Below are 18,642 nucleotides of genomic sequence, written 5' to 3' on the forward strand. Positions count from 1 at the left end.
GCTATTTGCGGTCACCGCTAATATCGATAGCTAGGGTGGCGGACGTGCTATTTGCACGGCATACGATGCCGGTAAGTGGCGTTTTAAGGACTTTAGCGGCATGGCAGTGATTGCATTACCGGCATGGCGCAATGCTCGTGCCCGAGATGTCGTAATGTGCCGCTTTTAGCATTATCTGGCCAGCACAGACACGTTAATTGCGCCATGCCGGTAATTACCATTACTTACCGTCAGGGTCGTAATGAGGGCCGTAGTGTTGTAACTGTATCTCTGAAATAGAACAGGTTACAGAGTGTTACCAAGTTTTTACTTACATGTGAAATGTTTAATGCCATGTATAACAAAGTTATTTACCTGCGTTGGAATTGTGTTCCACTCTTCGTGACAGTAATTGAGTTGGTATTTCTTTATTATTCCTGAAACTAAGTGTTAAAGTCTACCATTAGGGTTTACTGCCATTCTAAAAGTGTACCATTGGCTTTTGCTTACCCTGAACTGCTTTGTGCCCTTCTAAAACAGTAGTACAGAGTTCTCACTTAGCCTAGAGTTGCATTCTGTCCCTATGAAAATTATACAAAGTTCTTTACTGAACTTAGAATTGTGTTCCACTCTTCTGAAAAGTATCATTGGTATAACTGACTATTCATGTAATGATATGATAGGATATGATATGACATTTAAAAGGTGCCTATACACAAGTGTTTCAAGGTGCGACGCAGCAAGCGAGGGGGAACAGAGGGAAGAAAGAGATAACGATCCTACTACGACAGGTGTCATTCAGATTGCGCAAGTGCAGGGGAAGGGGGGAAGGGGAAAAGGGCAGGGTGGGGGTCGGGTTGGGACAGTGCATTACATAGGGTAAAATAGAATAAATAAAAACGATAAGAGAAGTGCGGCCAGCTGGTGGCAGTGCAAAGGGTAAGTGCAGACATCAGGTGTCAAGTGCTGGTGGGGGACTGTAGGGATACAGGAAACAGTCCTCAAGTGTGAGGGTTGCCAGGGAGGCAGAGTAGGTGCGCAACTGGCGGGGGAGGGGATCTGGGCCCGAGATCAGAGGGTGGCCAGGTAACCAGTACAGTTTCAGCCAGAAGTTCAGCAGGGGAGAGGAGGAGAGAAAACAGAAGCAAAGAAGAAGGTTTTGAAGTGCTTCCGGAACCGCCAATGGTTCTCCTGAAGTTGCAGGGAGGTTGTTCCAGAGGGAGGCCCCAGCTGAAGAAAGAGATCTACCACCAACTCGTTGCTTGAAGAAGCGACTGACCCTGAGGGAGTTGGAGGCGGATGAGCCAAGAGCTCAAGGAGGAAGATATTTAGGAAGAGAGAGTTGAAGGTATTGAGGCCCCGGAAGACCTTGTGGACAACGCAGAGGGCTTTGAGCTTAATCCTCACAGCCACTGGGAGCCAGTGCAGAGATTTCAGTCCTGGAGAGATACCATCCCTGGGCTTGAGGCCAAGGACAAGTCTCGCAGTCATGTTCTGGATGAGTTTCAGAGGGCGGAGAGTATAAGCAGGCAGATTTAGAAAGAGGCTGTTGCAACAGTCCAGCCTAGAGAGGATCCAGAGCTCTGGAGACAGTGAGCTTCTAGGGGAAGGAGAGGAAAGGAAGGATACCTCTGAGGAGGTGCAGCTGGTAGTGTGACTTCTTAGAGACGTCAGAGATGGGAGGAGAGAGTGGAGTCGAAGATGACCCTGAGGTTTTTAGCCTCGCAGGTAAGAGCAAGAAGAGGGCCAATAGCGGCCAGGCCAGAGAGTGACAGGAAAGGAGGGAGCAGGTGTGCCAATGAGGAGAATCTCAGTCTTACTGGCATTAAGGCAGAGATAATTGGTGGCACACCACTCCTGGATAGCAGACAGACAGTCAGAGATGAGAGAAGGAGAAGTGTTGACTGAAGATACCCTGAAAATGAGCTGAGTGTCATCCGCATAGCACTGAACGTTGGGGCAGAGAGCAACAATGCGGTGGGCAAGAAGTGGCAGGTATTGGTTGAACAGCCAGGGAGAGAGGTTAAACCCCTGGGGGACACCACAGGTAGAGATCTGGGGGGACACCACAGGTAGAGATAGAGGAGAGGAAGGATCCAAGTTGGACCTCGGAGGGTCGATCAGAGAGGAAAGAAGTCAGCCATGCCAGGACATGACCGCTGATACCCAGTTTATCATGGAGACGGTTGAGCAGGATGGCATGGTTGACCGTGAATTAGTGTGAATTTGTGACCAATAGTGTTTACTCACCTTGAATAGCTTAGTGCCATTCTAAATGTGTATCCTGAGTTCTTACTTATCTATGAGTAGCTGACTGCCTCTGAAAAGTATATAAGATATGTACTTACCTTTGAACTGTGTTCTGAAAAGTATTGGTAACTGTATCCATTCTTAAAGAAGAAGTTGCATTTGCTGCAAGGTGTATACCTGTAACAGTGTTGGTATGCCTTTGGTATTCCTGAAACAGAATAACCATGTAGGTCATTACCAATAGGTCTTCTTCCCGTGAATTGCAATGTGTCATTCTAAACGTCTAACTAATGTGTATCACTAGGTTTTACTCACCTTGAACTGCCTTCTGCTATTCTAAATAAGGTTTATACTTTGGTTAGCATACCATACGTTTTGTGTTATTTTTAGAATTGTGTTTATGAATGATAATAGTACTTAGCTTTCTTAAGAAGTCTATTTGCCTGTGTATATAGAAAATTAACCATATACATCAGTGTATCAGGAACAAGATAACTCAGGACTGACACTCCGGACTAGGATAGCAAGGACTGTACTACAGACTGGTAACAAGGAACTCTATGGATCGGAATAACCAGGGCAGGACTGCAGACAGACAACAAGGAAACCCAGGACTGAAATCTCGGAAGCTAAAGGCAGGTAACATGGACTATGGACATAGAAAAAGGAACTGCAGGCAAGGAACAAGATAATAGGTGGTAGAGAGTAAGTGGCTGCTGAAAGGGAACAGAAGACTGCAAGTAGGGGAGCAGGGATGCATTGCAGGAAGCATATAGGTGCAGGGCATAAGACATGAGAGTGTAGACAGAGTAGTAGGGCTGCAAGGCAAGGAGCACAGGACACTTGAACAGAAGCAGGTTCTGGAAGCAACAGGAAACAGCAGCAATCCAAGAAACAAAGGGCTGGGAGCAAACTCTGTGCAAGAGCCCTATGCTCTTGCAGGCAGCTGCTTAAATACTGACCTGCCCTGAGCTTAGGTAGTACTCATTAGCAGCACCTGGAGCAGAACGCCTGAAGGTAATCTGCCTCCTCCCTCTCTGATCCTGAGAAAGTGAAAGCAGCAATCTCTAAGGCTTCTGGGGATTGTAGTTCGAAGACTGCTGCATAGGAATAGCCGGGGAATGAAAACTTCCACAAGGTGCATTATGGGATATGTAGCACAGCAAGTAGAGCACTCGCTTTGACATCTGTGTAGAGCCTGCTGATGCAGGTTCAAATTCCGGCAGGGCCAAACTCGGCCTTCCATCCTTCCAAGATCGATAAATGAGCACAACACCCCGTGGGTAATAAAAAGCAGCGCTCAGATGCCTGAGGGTTCGTAGAGCTATATAAATGCTAAATTATTATTATTATTATTATGTAGCTTGTGAAATGAAGCAATGAAGCACCATAGTCTTGCAAATGGAAAGTAAAGACAACATTTTGAAAAGGTATTGTCAGGGAGGATTATGGAGATGATTGAGTCTCAAATAGTCCACAATAGGTGCCAATTGTTGCTCCGGTGGCACAGTCGTGACACGGTTGTGGGATAGAGGGGAACTACTGGAGAAATTGGCTCAAAAAACTAAATATTGTGTATATATGAAACAAAGCTTCCCTTTTCCTCACCCATTTTCTTTTATTCTTAAAACTCAATGTGGGGCGTTAAGAAAATTCATAATGTGCACAAGGTTTAACTTGCTTCATACCCATGAAAATGTGGGATTTTGGTCTTAGATTCCATATGATTAACGTAAATGTAGGGTGTATAATTTGAAGGTGGAAACTGCTAGGCATGTGTTAACTAACTGCCCTTTGTTGAGTGAAATATATAAAAAGGGATTTTCATTGTTAGCGATCTAATGTTCATCAAGACTGATCAATTCTGGAGCAATATCTTTTCAGGAGCGTCTTTAGTAATAACATCTACAGTGTTTACTTATTTGGAAGGAATTTGAAAAATTGATTTGAGGAATGAGTCTTGTTTAATGCATTTTTATGGGTGATGTTTTCATGGTATTAATTGATGTATTTGTATAATTGCCTTTTGAATAAATTATGCATAGAAAGTTCATATTTTAACCAAATGAACAATTATGAAACTAAAATTCTGCCACAGGCGTGCAGCTAATTTTTGTTATTGGTGGGCAAGCCCCATGGGATAGCCCTATGGCACCCATGGTTAGGGGTCCCCATTGATACCCCCAATGGGGGTATCAATGATACCCCCAGTTTGTGTGTTTGGGCACCTGTGGGTTGCCCACAGAGCAGGGTATATGGACTGGTGACAGCTACATGCTGATCACGGAGGAGCTCTGGGTCTTCTCCATTTTGGGACACCCAGGCCCTACCATAGGAATCAATGGAGTCCTGAACACTGGTAAGATGGCCACTGAATGCCTCATGGCTTCCTGCCTTTCCCTTCCTGTTTCTCAAAGTCCTGAGATGCCATGGCTCTGTCTTCCTTCCCTGATTGGATGTTGGGTGGAAGGACCATATATGGCACTGGGGTTGTCCCTGGTAGTCTGGTAGGAGCCTTCCCAGGGACTGCTTGTTTTGGGTACACCATAGGGGTGGGACCTGAATGAATGTAAATGGGAGTCAATTCACATTCTGTGTTGTGGGTGTCTAGGTTTGTTTGTGTGTCACAGTGCCTGTGGTCTACCTAAGCCAGCCTATCTGAACTGGAGTGAAAGCAGTGTGTGCCCTAGAAGGCTGGAAGTTGCCCCAATACACATCCACTGTTTTGAGTGTCTGGTTTTGGGTGAATGGTCTGAATGCCTGCGAGCCTGATTGGGTGCTGCATGATGAATGCCCTAGTGGCTGATTGGATGACTGAGCCTAGCTCAGCCTGAGTGATGGTAGTTTTGTGTATAACAGAAGACCTCTCACCTCTGTGTCAGAAGCTACAAGTCAACACCAGAAGTCAGAAGCTTGGAAGCTTGTATCCTGAATCCAGATGGAGGAAGAAGTCTGCGACTGCAACCCTTCAAGAAATCCAAAGACTGCTGTTCTGATTCAAGGACTGATCAATAAGGGGTCTGGATAGGTGGCTGCTTGTCCTACCCACGAGGGGACATCATGCCACTGCTGCTCTTCACACAAAGTGTCCTGAAAACTAGTCCTGTGTTTCTGCCGTCCTGCAGAGGTATCCATGTGGATCCAGAAGAGGAGTGTCTAGACATCTTGAGCCCAGAAAGTCCACCATCATTGTCCTGTGTACGGAGGCTGTCCGTGACCAGAAGAAAGCCAGATTGCTGTGTACGGCCCAAACGATGGGGTTACCCTGACATAGTGCTGCTCGACACCTGAGGCTTGCCAAGTTACAACCGACCGAAGTAATCTTCAAGTGGCACTGGAACCACGACATCTGTACACTTTTTCACGGCTGAGGAAGCCCATTGTAGCCGCCAGCAGAGAAGTGCCCACTGGTGGGTTTCCCGCCATTCCGAACCGGAGAACAAGTCTCGAGGGTCCAAACTTGGTGGTGACTCACAGAGAAGTGCATTGCTCGGGTACAAGTCACCAGAAGCCATCCTGTTACTGTGCTGAGGCTGCAGAACTGAAGAAACAAATTGTGGCCAACCGCGAATTACCAACACATGACACCTATTTCTGTCACTGCATCCGTTCCCACCAAAGATCATCGTTGAAAACCACAGGACTCATTATTACCTTGTACAGACCACACAGGAGCCGGTGAGTCTCTAGATGCAACTCTTTTATTCAGTATACAGGCAGCAGCTCCAACCTCTACAGCAAGGAAATCAGTTAACAATTTCAAAGCCTAACATTCTTATAGCCCCAGCATGGTTCTATTTCCATACCCGAATGCTATTGCATCACCTTTTCACTGACAGAACTATTTACATTCCCTACACAACTATGTACATATGTGTAACACAAAGCATGTAACTGAATGAACAACACATGTGCTTATATGCATACATAACACAACTCATTCCCTTTCAGGGCATTGAACTTTAAGCATACACTTCACTACCCCTAGCAATTGCCACTCTCGGTTTACTCAATTTCTCCCTAATGCTCAAAAGCACAGTGTTCCCTAAATCATTCACCACCTTCAATGAAGTAGAATATTTTGTATGTCCTTTGTCCACCATTCTACCTTTTTTAACTTTAACTTTCATACCCTCTTGCAACACATATTCTTTCACACAGGTATTTTTATCATATCTCTCTTTCATCCTACTTTGCACATCAGGAATCTTGAGCTGCAGTGCCCCTACTTGCACTTCCTCCCGAACACCTACAAATTTCTTCATCCTACCCGGGTGCAACCGCTAATTAGGTACTCTTTTTCTTAAAGCTTCAAACAGGGAAATGCCCGTCACCTGGTGTAAGGCAATCCTATACTGCATTACACGCTCCATCACTGCACGTTCCCAAAATCCAGCAGATGCGATGCAATGCTGATCCTAACAGCATCCATCAAGTTCTGTTATACCTCTCCACAGTGGTGTTACTCTTAGGGTTGTACAAAGCAGTTGTGCAATGTCCTATGCCATTATGCTCCAAAATGTCTTCTATCTCTTCTATCTGACACTGGAAAACAGTTTCAAAGAATTGTATAATCCTGCAAGAACTAACATCTCTCATAATACACTCAGCCGGCCAATTAGACAACCAGTCTACCAAAACAACTAAATACGCATTCTGTGCTGCCCTGACAGATTTGGGACCCAAAATGTCCATGGCCACCTCAATGCAGACTGAACTAGGAAGCTCAACAATCCTCATGGGAGGCACTCTAGTTTTAAACACCTTATCACTCTCCTTACAGACCACGCATTCCTTCTAAAACATCTCAATATCTTTGTCCATACCCGTCCACCGAAAATCTTGATGTATGAGACCCTCCATCTTTCTGATACCAAAATGTCCCTCATGAGCAATCCCCAACACAATATTTCTCATGCCCTCTGGCACAACCATACGCTCGCCTCGAAACAGTAATACCTTTTCCACACTCAATTCTTGCCTCACCTTCGTGTATCCCTTTAATTCTTCATCAAATCCATTTTTGGGGTAAACTTCATTGACAAACTTTTTCATCATTGTATAGGACAAATCTTTTATACACTGCTCTCTCCAGTCACGTCCTTGGCAACTTTACAGTTAGCAAAGACCTCACCTTCCTCCTCATATCTCTCACCGTCATCCTCCTCTATGGGATTGCGAGACACGTGTAAGGAAGACATGGTATCAAGAGTAGACAGACACAAGTGATCACAGTTCAAGGGTGTTTAATAAACTGAATATACAGGTTGGAAAAACGCCTTATCTAAACCTAAATGTAAGATGGGAGCAAGTTTCGACCATCAAATGAAATATTAGGCAGTCCTAGTGGCATCTTGTCAAATCAAAAGGCATATACTAAGAAAACCAATGATCAATCCTTACGCTAAATACAAAAAGAGTGTGGGATAGGAATCATAATAAAGAAAGAAGTGTTTATAAATAATATGTCAGGATGCAGTAGCTGGGGTCTCCCTTCCCGACGTTTTGAGCACGGGACAAGGTAGGACTGCTGAGCACAGCACACTCTCCAGTTTTCTCAGCACGAGACAACACTTCCGGTCTTAGCTATCAGGCGCCTTGATGGCCTAGTCTCTTTTCTATCAACAAATGTCAGAATGGCAGTCAATGGTGTGAGACTTCCTTCTCCATGCTTTTAAAGCATGTGAAAGGTGGTACGGAATAGTATTTCCACAAGCGCCAGGCGGGACAGTCCTCTTCCCCTTGTCTTTCTTGATCTTCTGTTATGCTGATTGCCAAGGGAGAAAATCCACTTCCCCTGATCTTTCTTGTTCTTCTGGTCTACAGAGTGCCCCGGGGGACAATCCACTTCCCTTGTCTTTCTCGCTACAGGACTCAGGTCTTACTTTCCAAAAGTATGTTGGGTGATGGCTTCTCACCCTTGGATCCCTCTCTTCCGGGCTTAGGTCCACAAACAGTTCCTATCGCTATCAGGACCTTTGGTGGTTGACTTTCTTGCTTCCGAGGGCCTGATGTCCTGCAAAAATAACACTTGAGGTGATGTCCTTCAACCCTGGGTTCCCCTCTTCCGGGCGCAGACCCCTCTCGAATATCAGCCTCCCTCCCATCGGGTTCACTCTGGCTTATATTCACAATGATTTCTTGATTGCTTTCACATGTTGTTGGGGTGATGACTTCTCACCCCTGGATCTCCCTCTTCCAGGCTTGAAGCCCTTCAAACATTTGCCTCCCTCTGTCGGGTTCACTACAGCCTTTTGCAAAGATATTTTTCACCTTGAAGTTCACAAATCTTAATGTCCTTTTACACAACAAACTGTTGACATCCCTCTGCCTGGTTCACTTTTGTCAACACACTGTTTCTTGGGACTTTAGACTTCCTCCCTCTTTATTGGCATACCTCCGCCGGGTCCACCCTTGCCATTTCACAACTGCCTTTTCCTTCTTCTGATGCAGGATTCACTTCCCTTGCATTCTCAATTATCGGTCAAAGACTTTCGACTGTACAGGGATTTTGTAAGACCCCTGTATGACCACTTTGACCTAACTTTGCGGCTCTCCTAGGCCTAGTATCAGTAGTTTCTTTCAAACACAGGATCAACCAGAGTTTCTCGAGTCATCATCGACGTGGTGCATGACATCTCTGTAGCTGGTCTTCCCTAAACAATGTAAAGTTCTTTAAACTTTCCTCAATGTGCCACTTTGCGATTTTCATTCAACACAGTTTGGTTTCTTTATCGGTTCCCCTTCGACTCACCGGCTGTGATGAACCGCTTGGCTTTTCAGATTATCTGGAGTCAAGGTCAGTACCACAGTAGCATACACCCTCTGTCCTGCTTATCAGCGTTGGCATGCTCTGTGTATCATTGACATCTGCTGCAACACACTTGGGCTATTGTTTGCAGTGTTATATTTCTGTCTGTGGAGGCTTTGTGGGGCTGAGTCGGAAAGGGCAAGGTCGCTTCTCTCCTTGTCGCCCCTTCGGTTCTCATTGCCTTTCTCCTCCTCTTGAACTGCCGTGCGTGGGTAGCTCTCTGGTCACGTGGCCTGCGTTGCTCTTACTATGCTCTTGTGCTCCACCTTTTATCCCTGTGGGAAAAGGAAAAGGCTGTCAGGTGTGTGTGATTCTGGCCAATTGCCTGACTTTTCCTGACCCTTGTATTGGGACATGTCAGGTAGACAGCTCTGGTCTTAGTCTGTTGTCTTTTGTGATGTGTGAAAGTGTTCGTGTGGAGAAGGGGTGGGGGGCAGTGTTTCTGAATGTCCTATGTGGTAGGATGGGGAAAAGGTGTTGGAAGAAGGGGGATACCGCGTCTCACCCGTTGGTGTCCTACTTCCACTCCCTGAGGACCCCCCATGCAGGTGATCCTCCCTCACTGGCCCACCCCCAGGAACTGATCCAATAGGGATGGCTGTGGCCTTGCCACCTGGATGACAGATCCCTGGGAACTAGTCACGGAGATACCGTCTGGTGTCTCACACAAGGCATCCGCTATAACATTCATCTCACCTTTTACATGCCTCTCTTCCATGTATAGACCCTGCATAGAGGAAATCCACCTGACAATCCTCCTTGAAATTCCATCCAACCCATTCCTGTTCAAAATGCCCACCAATAGCTTATGGTCCGTCACCACAACAAATATTATTCCCCACACGAATTGGCAGAATGTCTCTATTCCCCACACACAAGCTAAGGCTTCCCTCTCGAAAACTGAGTATCGGTCCTCAGCTTCCTTCAATCTTGGGGATCGGGAATCTATCAGGCATCACACTGCTTTTTAGACCCATGAGATCAATGCACATTCTCAGGGTACCGTTTGGCTTTCACACAGCTACTAGCGGACTTATCCCTTCAGCCACATCCGGCCTCCTCTATTATACCTTCATCCAACATGCGCTTCAGTTCTTTTTCCACATCCGCCTGTAAAGCCAGCGGTATAGTGTATGCTCTCAACCTTACAGGCACAGCCCCTGGTTTCATTCTAATCAAGTGGGCAAACTCTCTCAGACATGCCATCTTCTCAGTAAAAACATTGGGAAACAATTTCAGCACTTCAGACTCGTTTACATGGACAACCTCCACCTTATCCAAAGCCTTTTTTATAGCCACTACTTGTGAGGGATGAGCAGGGTCGAGCCTCAAACCAAGATCAGTTTGTGAATCCCAAGATAGTAGATTACCACCCTTCAAAGTCAACCTAACCATGCCTTGGGCATTGCTTCCATGATAACTGAATTGAGCCCAAAACTCGCCCACAACATTGATGGAAATATCCGGAAACATCCCCATAAGCATGCGCACACACACTCGCTTCCAACAAATCACAAGAATTAAATTCCCTCTCCACGTCCAAGTTCACTAGAGTATAATCTGCTCCACTATCAATTAATAGCTTCACTGATACGGCATTCACTGTTATTTCTGCATGTTGTTTAATTCGTTTGGGTAGAGCATCCACTGCATTTACTACACCAACTTCCTCGCCATCACTCCCCTCATCCTGCCAAAATGTCATGCTATCCTGTACTATTTTGATACTGCCAGGTTTATTCCAGTACTTGCAACAGCAAGATATATGGCCCTTCCTGCCACAGTCCCATATGTGCATATGACGTTATGCGCAAAACACTGTTTATCGCTGGCAAGATGATCAGGGATTCCAAATCTGTAGCATTTTTTGACAAATTACTTCACATCTGTCTTTTGTTTAAAGTCCACTTTCTTTTTCCCCATCTGTTTTGTTTCTTCATTGTGCCCCTGCTGCTTGCAAGCTTTCTCTTGGTCAACAGCATTTGCACTACCCTGAACAGTGTTGTCAGACTCTGTATCCAAAGCCTTAATGCACTTCTCTGTCTGTTCTACCATTTTAGCAATTTCATCAGCTGATCCCTAATATGTTCATCCCTGCAGTGGCTATAGTCACACTTGATAGCCAAGCCACGAAGAATAGTGACAAACTCTTCAATTGATTCACCAGTTTGTTGGTCTCTGAGAGCGAAGTGATATCTGGCCAAGAATGTATTTCCCTTAACAATTAAATGTCTTTCGAGCTTCTGCAGACTTTGCTCAAAGGTGGACAAACCTTCTGCTTCTTGTGCCTGCAAGTCTGGTAATTTCTTGAATCTGTTTGCCCTTCTTGGCCCACACAATGATACAGAAGGGAGTCCTTTCGGTCAGATGCAAACTTAATCCCATAAACTCCATGCAGGTAATGCATAAAACCCTCTTTCTAGTCCGCCCATTTAACTGAGGGCTCACCTGGATGAACTAAAAATAAAGCTAGCCCTGGGATATTCATTTTACACAAATGCAGTTCAGCAGAAATCAGCTTTCTCAGAGCAATGACCTCCAAAGCAAATTGTGCCTGCACACTGCCTATTGCAAGTTGGCAGTACATGGAGTCTCTCTTAAGTGTGTTCAGGCGTCACGTTGTATGCTTTGACCCAGCCTTTATCCATAGAAACTTTATTCACCTGACTTCAAGATGGCCGTCCACACCGTGCCATCAGATTTGTCCCAAGCAGCGATTAACTTCAATATGGCGGACTCGAAATCCCACCAGACTATGCTCGCCAATGGGATTACCGCAGACCGCACATTTAATGATCCGGAAAGCAGTCATGCTATCCGTATACTGCACGCCAGCCCCAAAAATCAAAAACACCAACATGGGAGGCGCCGCAGCAGTCGGGAGCCAGGCACTGCCTTCTAACAGTTGCAGCACGGATGAGCGCTCGCACACACCGCGGAACGCTAGACTGGGTCTGCTGTAGGGCATTTGATCCTTATAATCCTCGTCACCAGTATTACATTGTACAGACCACACAGGAGCCGGCGATTCTTTAGATGCAACTCTTTCATTTAGGATAGATGTAGCAGCCCCAACCTCTACAGCAGGGCATTCATTTAACAATTTCAAGGCCTAACATTCTTCTATCCTCAGCATGGTTCTAATTCCATACTGGAATTCTATTGCTCCACTTTTCCACTGGCAGAACTATTTACATTCCTTACACAACTATGTTCATATGTGAAACACAAAACATGTAACTGAATGAACAACACATGTGCTTATATGCATACATAACACTCATCCTCACCTCCCAAGTATTGTCGACGTCCACAATGAGTCCCAGCTTCGTGTGAAATCCACAGCAGACATAGCAACCTGCCCAAGGAGACCACAGCGACGGACCTTCACTGCTGCCCTTCTGATGCTGCTTGAGTCCCTTCTTCTGCTTCACAGCAACGTCCCAGTGACTACTTCTTCCAGAGGGTGTCCATCATCGCCGAGTAAAGCTGAGAAACTCCACCACTTAACCTTCCCAAGCACGCAAGACACTTCGATGAGGAAGAGGAGCTTCCACCCTCTGAGCCCACGTAAGGGTCCTATATTCATCTAGGGTCAAGCTCCCCTGTTGCTTCCCAGGTACTTTGGGGTGGCGTTATCTGTAGAAACAAAAGCAGACAATCCCTGAACACATAAGGACTGAGCATTGACATAAAAGCAAAGTATAACTTAACTTTTCTTACAGCTTGCCCTGGTGGTGAGATCTCCACACAGAATTGCATTTTTACTCGGAAAAGGTATTCTGCCTGTGATCTAAAATATTACCTGCATTTCTACATTTATGTCTATGGGGTTGAACAGTGTTTATTAATTGTAATGTTTTTTAATAACTGTTACCAGCTGGTGCATTATTGTGGAACTAAGAATAACTTTAGTACCACTTAGTACTGTATATATTGTGTTTACTAATAGAGTAGGATTTCGTAGTACAAAGAGAGTTTTATTTATTTGTCTATATCCGTCTAACTCTTGTAACCCTTAATAAAAGAACTCTATTAGCACATAACATAGTTTGTAGACATTCGTTTTTGGGGTCTTGGGGTTCACTGTACCTAAGAACCAGGCTGCATCACCTCCCTCGCATCTCAGCCTTGGTTGCTCTTCCATTGCTACCACTTGAGAGCCTTTGCTAGCTTGCCTCTGTGCGTCAACCCCAACCGTATAGTAGGTAGTAACACAGACAACCCCTGCAGTCTTTACAATTTGCATGCTGCTGTATCTTTATGATGATGTTGGTGAGGAGTTTGCCCATGGGTTCCATGTAGAGGTTGCAGATGATGGGATGGGGTGAAAGCTTGTGGAATGCTGCAGCTTACTAGACAGTGCTGTGGCCTGTTTGGACCCACCTGGACGAGATGGTCCTTATTGGGGAGTATGAGGCGAACCACTGCAGGACCGTTCCGTTGAAGCTCATGCGTGTGGCGAGGATGCTGAGGAGGCTTCATGGAAGACTGTACTGAAGGCAGCAGAGCGGTTGAGCAGAATGAGTAAACTGGGGTCCCCTTCACCCAGAATATGTAGTGTGTCATCATTAACTTGGATGGTGTCTGTGGTGCATCATGGTTGGAAACCGGATTAGTAGTGTGATTCTTTTGTGCAACTGGATGGCAATAGTCTTCTCGATCTCTTTGCCAAAAACGGGTAGATGCGTAATGGGGCTATAGTTGGCCAGGTCATCTGTGTCAAGTGTGTGCATCTGGATGAACTGTCCTATTTTCGCTACATCTTGGAAAGTCCCTGTGAGGGATACATTTGTGGTGTTGAGGAGTGGTGTGAGTGCTTTTCTTTTGATGACCTTTACAATGGAAGATGAGAGAATGTATTCCTTATAGTCTGTGTGTTTAAGGGCTACAAAAGTGTTGGTCAGGTCTTCTGGAGTAAATGTTCTGAATTAATTCCATTTGATGTGGTGCGAGCTGGTAAGGGGGGTTGCCTGTGGTGTTTTTGGAGCTGTCAAAGAGCTTATTTATCTTGTCTATATTGTCTGTAAGAGCAGTCAGTAATGGCATCACATTTGTCAGTGGATTGTAGTATTGAAGAGTCTGATAGTGGGTTGATGAAGTGCTTCATGGCTTGGATGCTTCTAGGATAGTTTTTGTCTAGTATTTTGCTTTGGCTGTGGTGTTGAGTGTCGTGAGCGATGATCGGAGTCTTAGGGTGATGAGGTCTTCTAGCTGGTGGGATTATTTACGCACCTGTGTGTACCAAGGTGTAGAGGGCTTACGTTTATTGAGTCAAAGTTTCAGTGGTGCCTGGGTGTGGGTGATCTCAGGGTGTGGTTGAGTAAGCTGAGCTGGGTGTTGACATTCTCCAAGCAGTCAGATGTGGAAGCCAAGGTTATGAGGTTTCTTTCAAATGCCTTCGGGAAAGGCCTTCAAAGAGCTGTGCAGTGCCTTGATCAGTTTGCAGTGGCTCTCTGATGAAGGAGATGTGTATGCTGGAGCAGGATCTCACTTGAGGCGCAGTTGCTCAGTCCAAAGGTAGGAGTGGAAGAAATACAATGACTGTAGAGGTGATGAATACCAGACAGAGTATGTTTCTTTTTGTTTGTGTTGGTTCTGTGATGTGTTGCTTGATGTCCATGGTGTTGAGCAGTTCAAGGCGTGTCCCTCTGGTTTTCTTGGTGGTGGCTTTGGTCCTGGGTAGATTGAGGTCTCCAAGGTAGATATTAGATGCGGTGCTGATGTAAACTGTTGTGATGATGTCAGTCATTTCATAGAGAAAGGCTTTGTTGGTTTTAGGTGGTCAGTATTTCAGGTGGATGGTCTGAGCATGGGCGAGTGGGAAGTGGCATGTGGGAAGTGAGCAGTGGCATGCCTGGAGATGAACAATTATTTGGAGTGTGATGAAATGTTGCTGGTAGTGGTTCACATATGCAGTCTCTAGGAGGGATGGTGACTGGCGGGTGGGTACTTATTAGTCAAAAGAGGATGACAACATGCAAATGAAGGTAAAATGACCATACCATTCAACTGCTCGTCTTTTGGAGGGGTGATCTGCATATTTCTGCATGGTTAGTCCAGTTCAAACTCTCCAAAATATTCATCCAGTCTAGTATTTTTCAGTAGAAAATTCAGGTGTCAATCTGGAAAAATGAATACCCTTCATTTGAATGATAGATGTAACTTGATGGCCGTGGGCCAACCGTCTTATGCACCGAATTATAGAAATATAGACTGTTATGCTTGACCAACAAGCTGCCATTTTAAACGTAGCAGAATCGCCATTTTGCTTGTTAACCATTGCTCATTGCTTTCTGTCTAAAAACTGCTTTGCAGCTTGCAATTCTTGCGGATTCTGCTTACTCTGCTCAACTGTTAACATTGTTGTCTGAATATGAAAGGACAAGGTCGGGGGACTGAAGAGTTTGCTGAACTTCTCATGAGTAGCCCAGAAAGGAATGCCCACGCTCCCCCTCTGTAGCCTTGGCAGGAAGCTGCAGGGCATTTAATCACTTCACAGCTGCCAGCCAGTCTCGTACGATGGTAGAATATGTTAGAATAATACAGTTAAAGGCTTGAATTATGCTTCTCTTACGGCCCCCCTTCGCAAACCCCTTAGAACGTGTCGGCTCCCAGGACACGAATAGTATCTCATAGATAGCAAAGCTTGGAACCACCGTGTTCTAAAAGATCCCTCCGCACTTTCTAAATTGTACATTGTTACTAGAATAGACATCGAAAGCATTATGATCGTCATACTCGTCGGATATGTCCATCGTCATCCCGAGTTCAAAGGAACTTAATACAGAGGGGTGTTGAACATGACTTTGCTGATTGTATGATATGCATTTTGTATATATGTAACTGATGTACGTAATTTGCTCTCTTGCGTCCCTCGAGGTCTAGGAAACTCACGTCGCGGGGCGTGAGATCAGAATTGGCCAATTGATACCATCTTTTGCTTGCAATAAACCCTATCATTGGGAATTTGAAACCTTGTGTCTGGCGCATCTTTTCGTTTATGGTCATTGCCTTGTTTCCATAGCACGAGGGACCCCTAGGGGCCCCTTTCACAGGCAGGACCTTCATTTGAAGGTCGTATAGCCCGAATTACTGTACACTGAGCAGTTGAGTTATGAGTAACCCTAGGTATTTTCTATCATTTGGAAGAATGGCACCACCTACTTCTATACAGACAAAAGAAGGTTAGGGGTTTTGGCCGCTCAGGCTTTTGAACAGTCTCTCTGATTACCCATCTGGTGCACGCTTTTGACATCATAGTGTTACATCCAAGAACCAAGTAAGTCCACCATAAGCTTGATTTCTATCTTCTTTATTAAAGGTTCATCTGAATGTCCCTCTCCACAATCAGGCTGCAGAAACTGCCTGTGCTTCACCAAGGAGCTCCTTATATACATTCTAGGAATTCTATTAGGTTATAATGCAGCAGCCTGGGCAGGAGGCCCAGCCTGAATATAGACAAACAACTTTAAATGATTACATGTGTACATCTGTTTGGGTTAATGCAGTGGATGATGTTGAATACCAATTTGAATGTGATGAATATGCACACAATATAACACATAGTGCCTAGAATAGTATACAGCTCAATAGACCTGCACCTGTGCCACTGGGCGCACAGGAACCCTCAATATAGGAGATAAAGTGTGGTTAAATATGCACATCTTTATATACAATTACAAAACATTGTTTAAGAAAGACGGACTGGGAGGATAGCTCATGGGCAACGTGTTTGTCTTGGAAGCAAGGCAATGCAGACCAACACAGGTGTGAATCCCAGTCCTGCGCCTAGAGTCAACTCTTTCCTATTAAGCCTGTTATGATATGATATGATATGTGGCATTTATAACGCTCCTGTAGTGTTTCTAGGCACGACAAGACAAGGAGGGTGAAACAAAGGGAGGACAAAATAACGATCTTACTAGGCCTTGTATCATTCAGATCACGCAAGTGCGGGGAAGAGGGAAGGAGAGAATTGTTCGGGGGAGGGGAAGGAGGAAGTGCAGTTAACTCACAAGTGCAGCCAGCGGGTGGCCCATAAGTGCAGAGAGAAGGGACTGTGGGGTTTCAGATACAGACCCTTAAGTGCTGAGGAGTCCAGAGACAATGCAAGGGCAACTGGACACGCAGGAGCCTGGGCCTGAGTTCAGCGGATGACCAGGTGACCAGTGTGCAGAGCAGTCAGGTGCATCAGCAGGGGAGAGCAAGAAGGAAAGCGGGAGCGAAAAGGAAAGTCTTGAGTTGCTTCCGGAACCGGAGGTGGACCTGCTCAAGTTTGAGAGAGGCATGGAGGCTGTTCCCGAGAGAGGCCCCAGCCAAGGAGATAGATCTGCCCCCAACTCTCTGCTTGGAGAAGCGTTTGACCCTCAGAGAGTTGGAGGTGGATGAGCGGAGACTTCAAGAAGGAAGATGTTTGGGGAGAGAAGGTTGGAGGTAGATTGGTCCTAGGCCCCAGAAACCCTTGTGGACAATGCAGAGGGTCCTGAACCTGATCCTTGCAGCCATTGGGAACCAGTGAAGAGATTTCAGTGCTGGAGAGATACAATTCCTGGGCATGAGGTGAGGCCAAGGACACGTCTTGCAGTCCTGTTCTGGATAAGTTGGAAAGATTGAAGAGAAGAGGCAGGAAGATTTAGAAAGAGGCTGTTGCAATAGTCCAGCCTAGAGAGGACCAGAACTCTGGAGACAGTGAGCTTCTGGGGGAAAGTGAGAAAAGGAAGAATACCTCTGAGGAGGTGCAGCTGATAGTTTAACTTCTTAGAGACGTCAGAAATGTGAAGAGAGAAAGAGAGGGTGGAGTCGCAGATGACACCAAGGTTTTTAGCCTCACAGGAAGGAGCAGGAAGAGGGCCCTGAATGGGCGGCCAGAGACTGAGAGGAAAGGAGGGAGTGGGTGCCCCAATGAGGAGGATCTCATTCTTACTGGCATTAAGGCAGAGATAATTGGCGGCACACCATTCCTGAAATGCGGCCAGACAGTCTGGTATGAGAGAAAAAGCAGAGGTGGCTCAGGGGAGCATGAAAGAGAGCTGAGTGTCAGCTGCATAACATTGAAAATTGGAGCGGAAAATAGCAATGCTTTTGGCAAGATGTGCCAGGTAGTGGTTGAAGAGCCAGGTAGAGAGGTTAGAGCCCTGGGGAACACCACAAGTAGAGAGAGAGATAGACGAGAGAAAATACCCCAGTTGGACCTGAGAGGGTCGGTCGGTGAGAAAGGAGGTAACCAGGCCAGGGCCTGATCAGTAATACCAAGGCTGTTGCAGAGGCGATTGAGCAGGATGGCATGGTTAACCGTGTGAAAAGCAAAGGATAGATCAAGGAGAATGAAGACAGAAGGGAGATTAGAGTAAAGATAGGGGAGCAAGTCATCACGGCTGTTCAGGAGAGCGGTTTCTGTGCTTCTGGTATCTCAGAAACCAGACTGGTGGTCATGATATGATATGATATGGCATTTATAACGCACCTATACACAAGTGTTTCAAGGCGCGAAAGGTGTTTCATGAGGCAACCAACAGATTCAGTATGTAGATTAAGCTGGGAGATGGACAGCTTTTCCAAGAGTTTGCCCAGGAAAGGAGTAGAGGAAGGATCGGCCAAGG

Source organism: Ambystoma mexicanum, chromosome 6q (assembly GCF_040938575.1).
Source record: "Ambystoma mexicanum isolate Mex_15411 chromosome 6q, UKY_AmexF1_1, whole genome shotgun sequence".
Lineage (NCBI taxonomy): Eukaryota > Metazoa > Chordata > Amphibia > Caudata > Ambystomatidae > Ambystoma > Ambystoma mexicanum.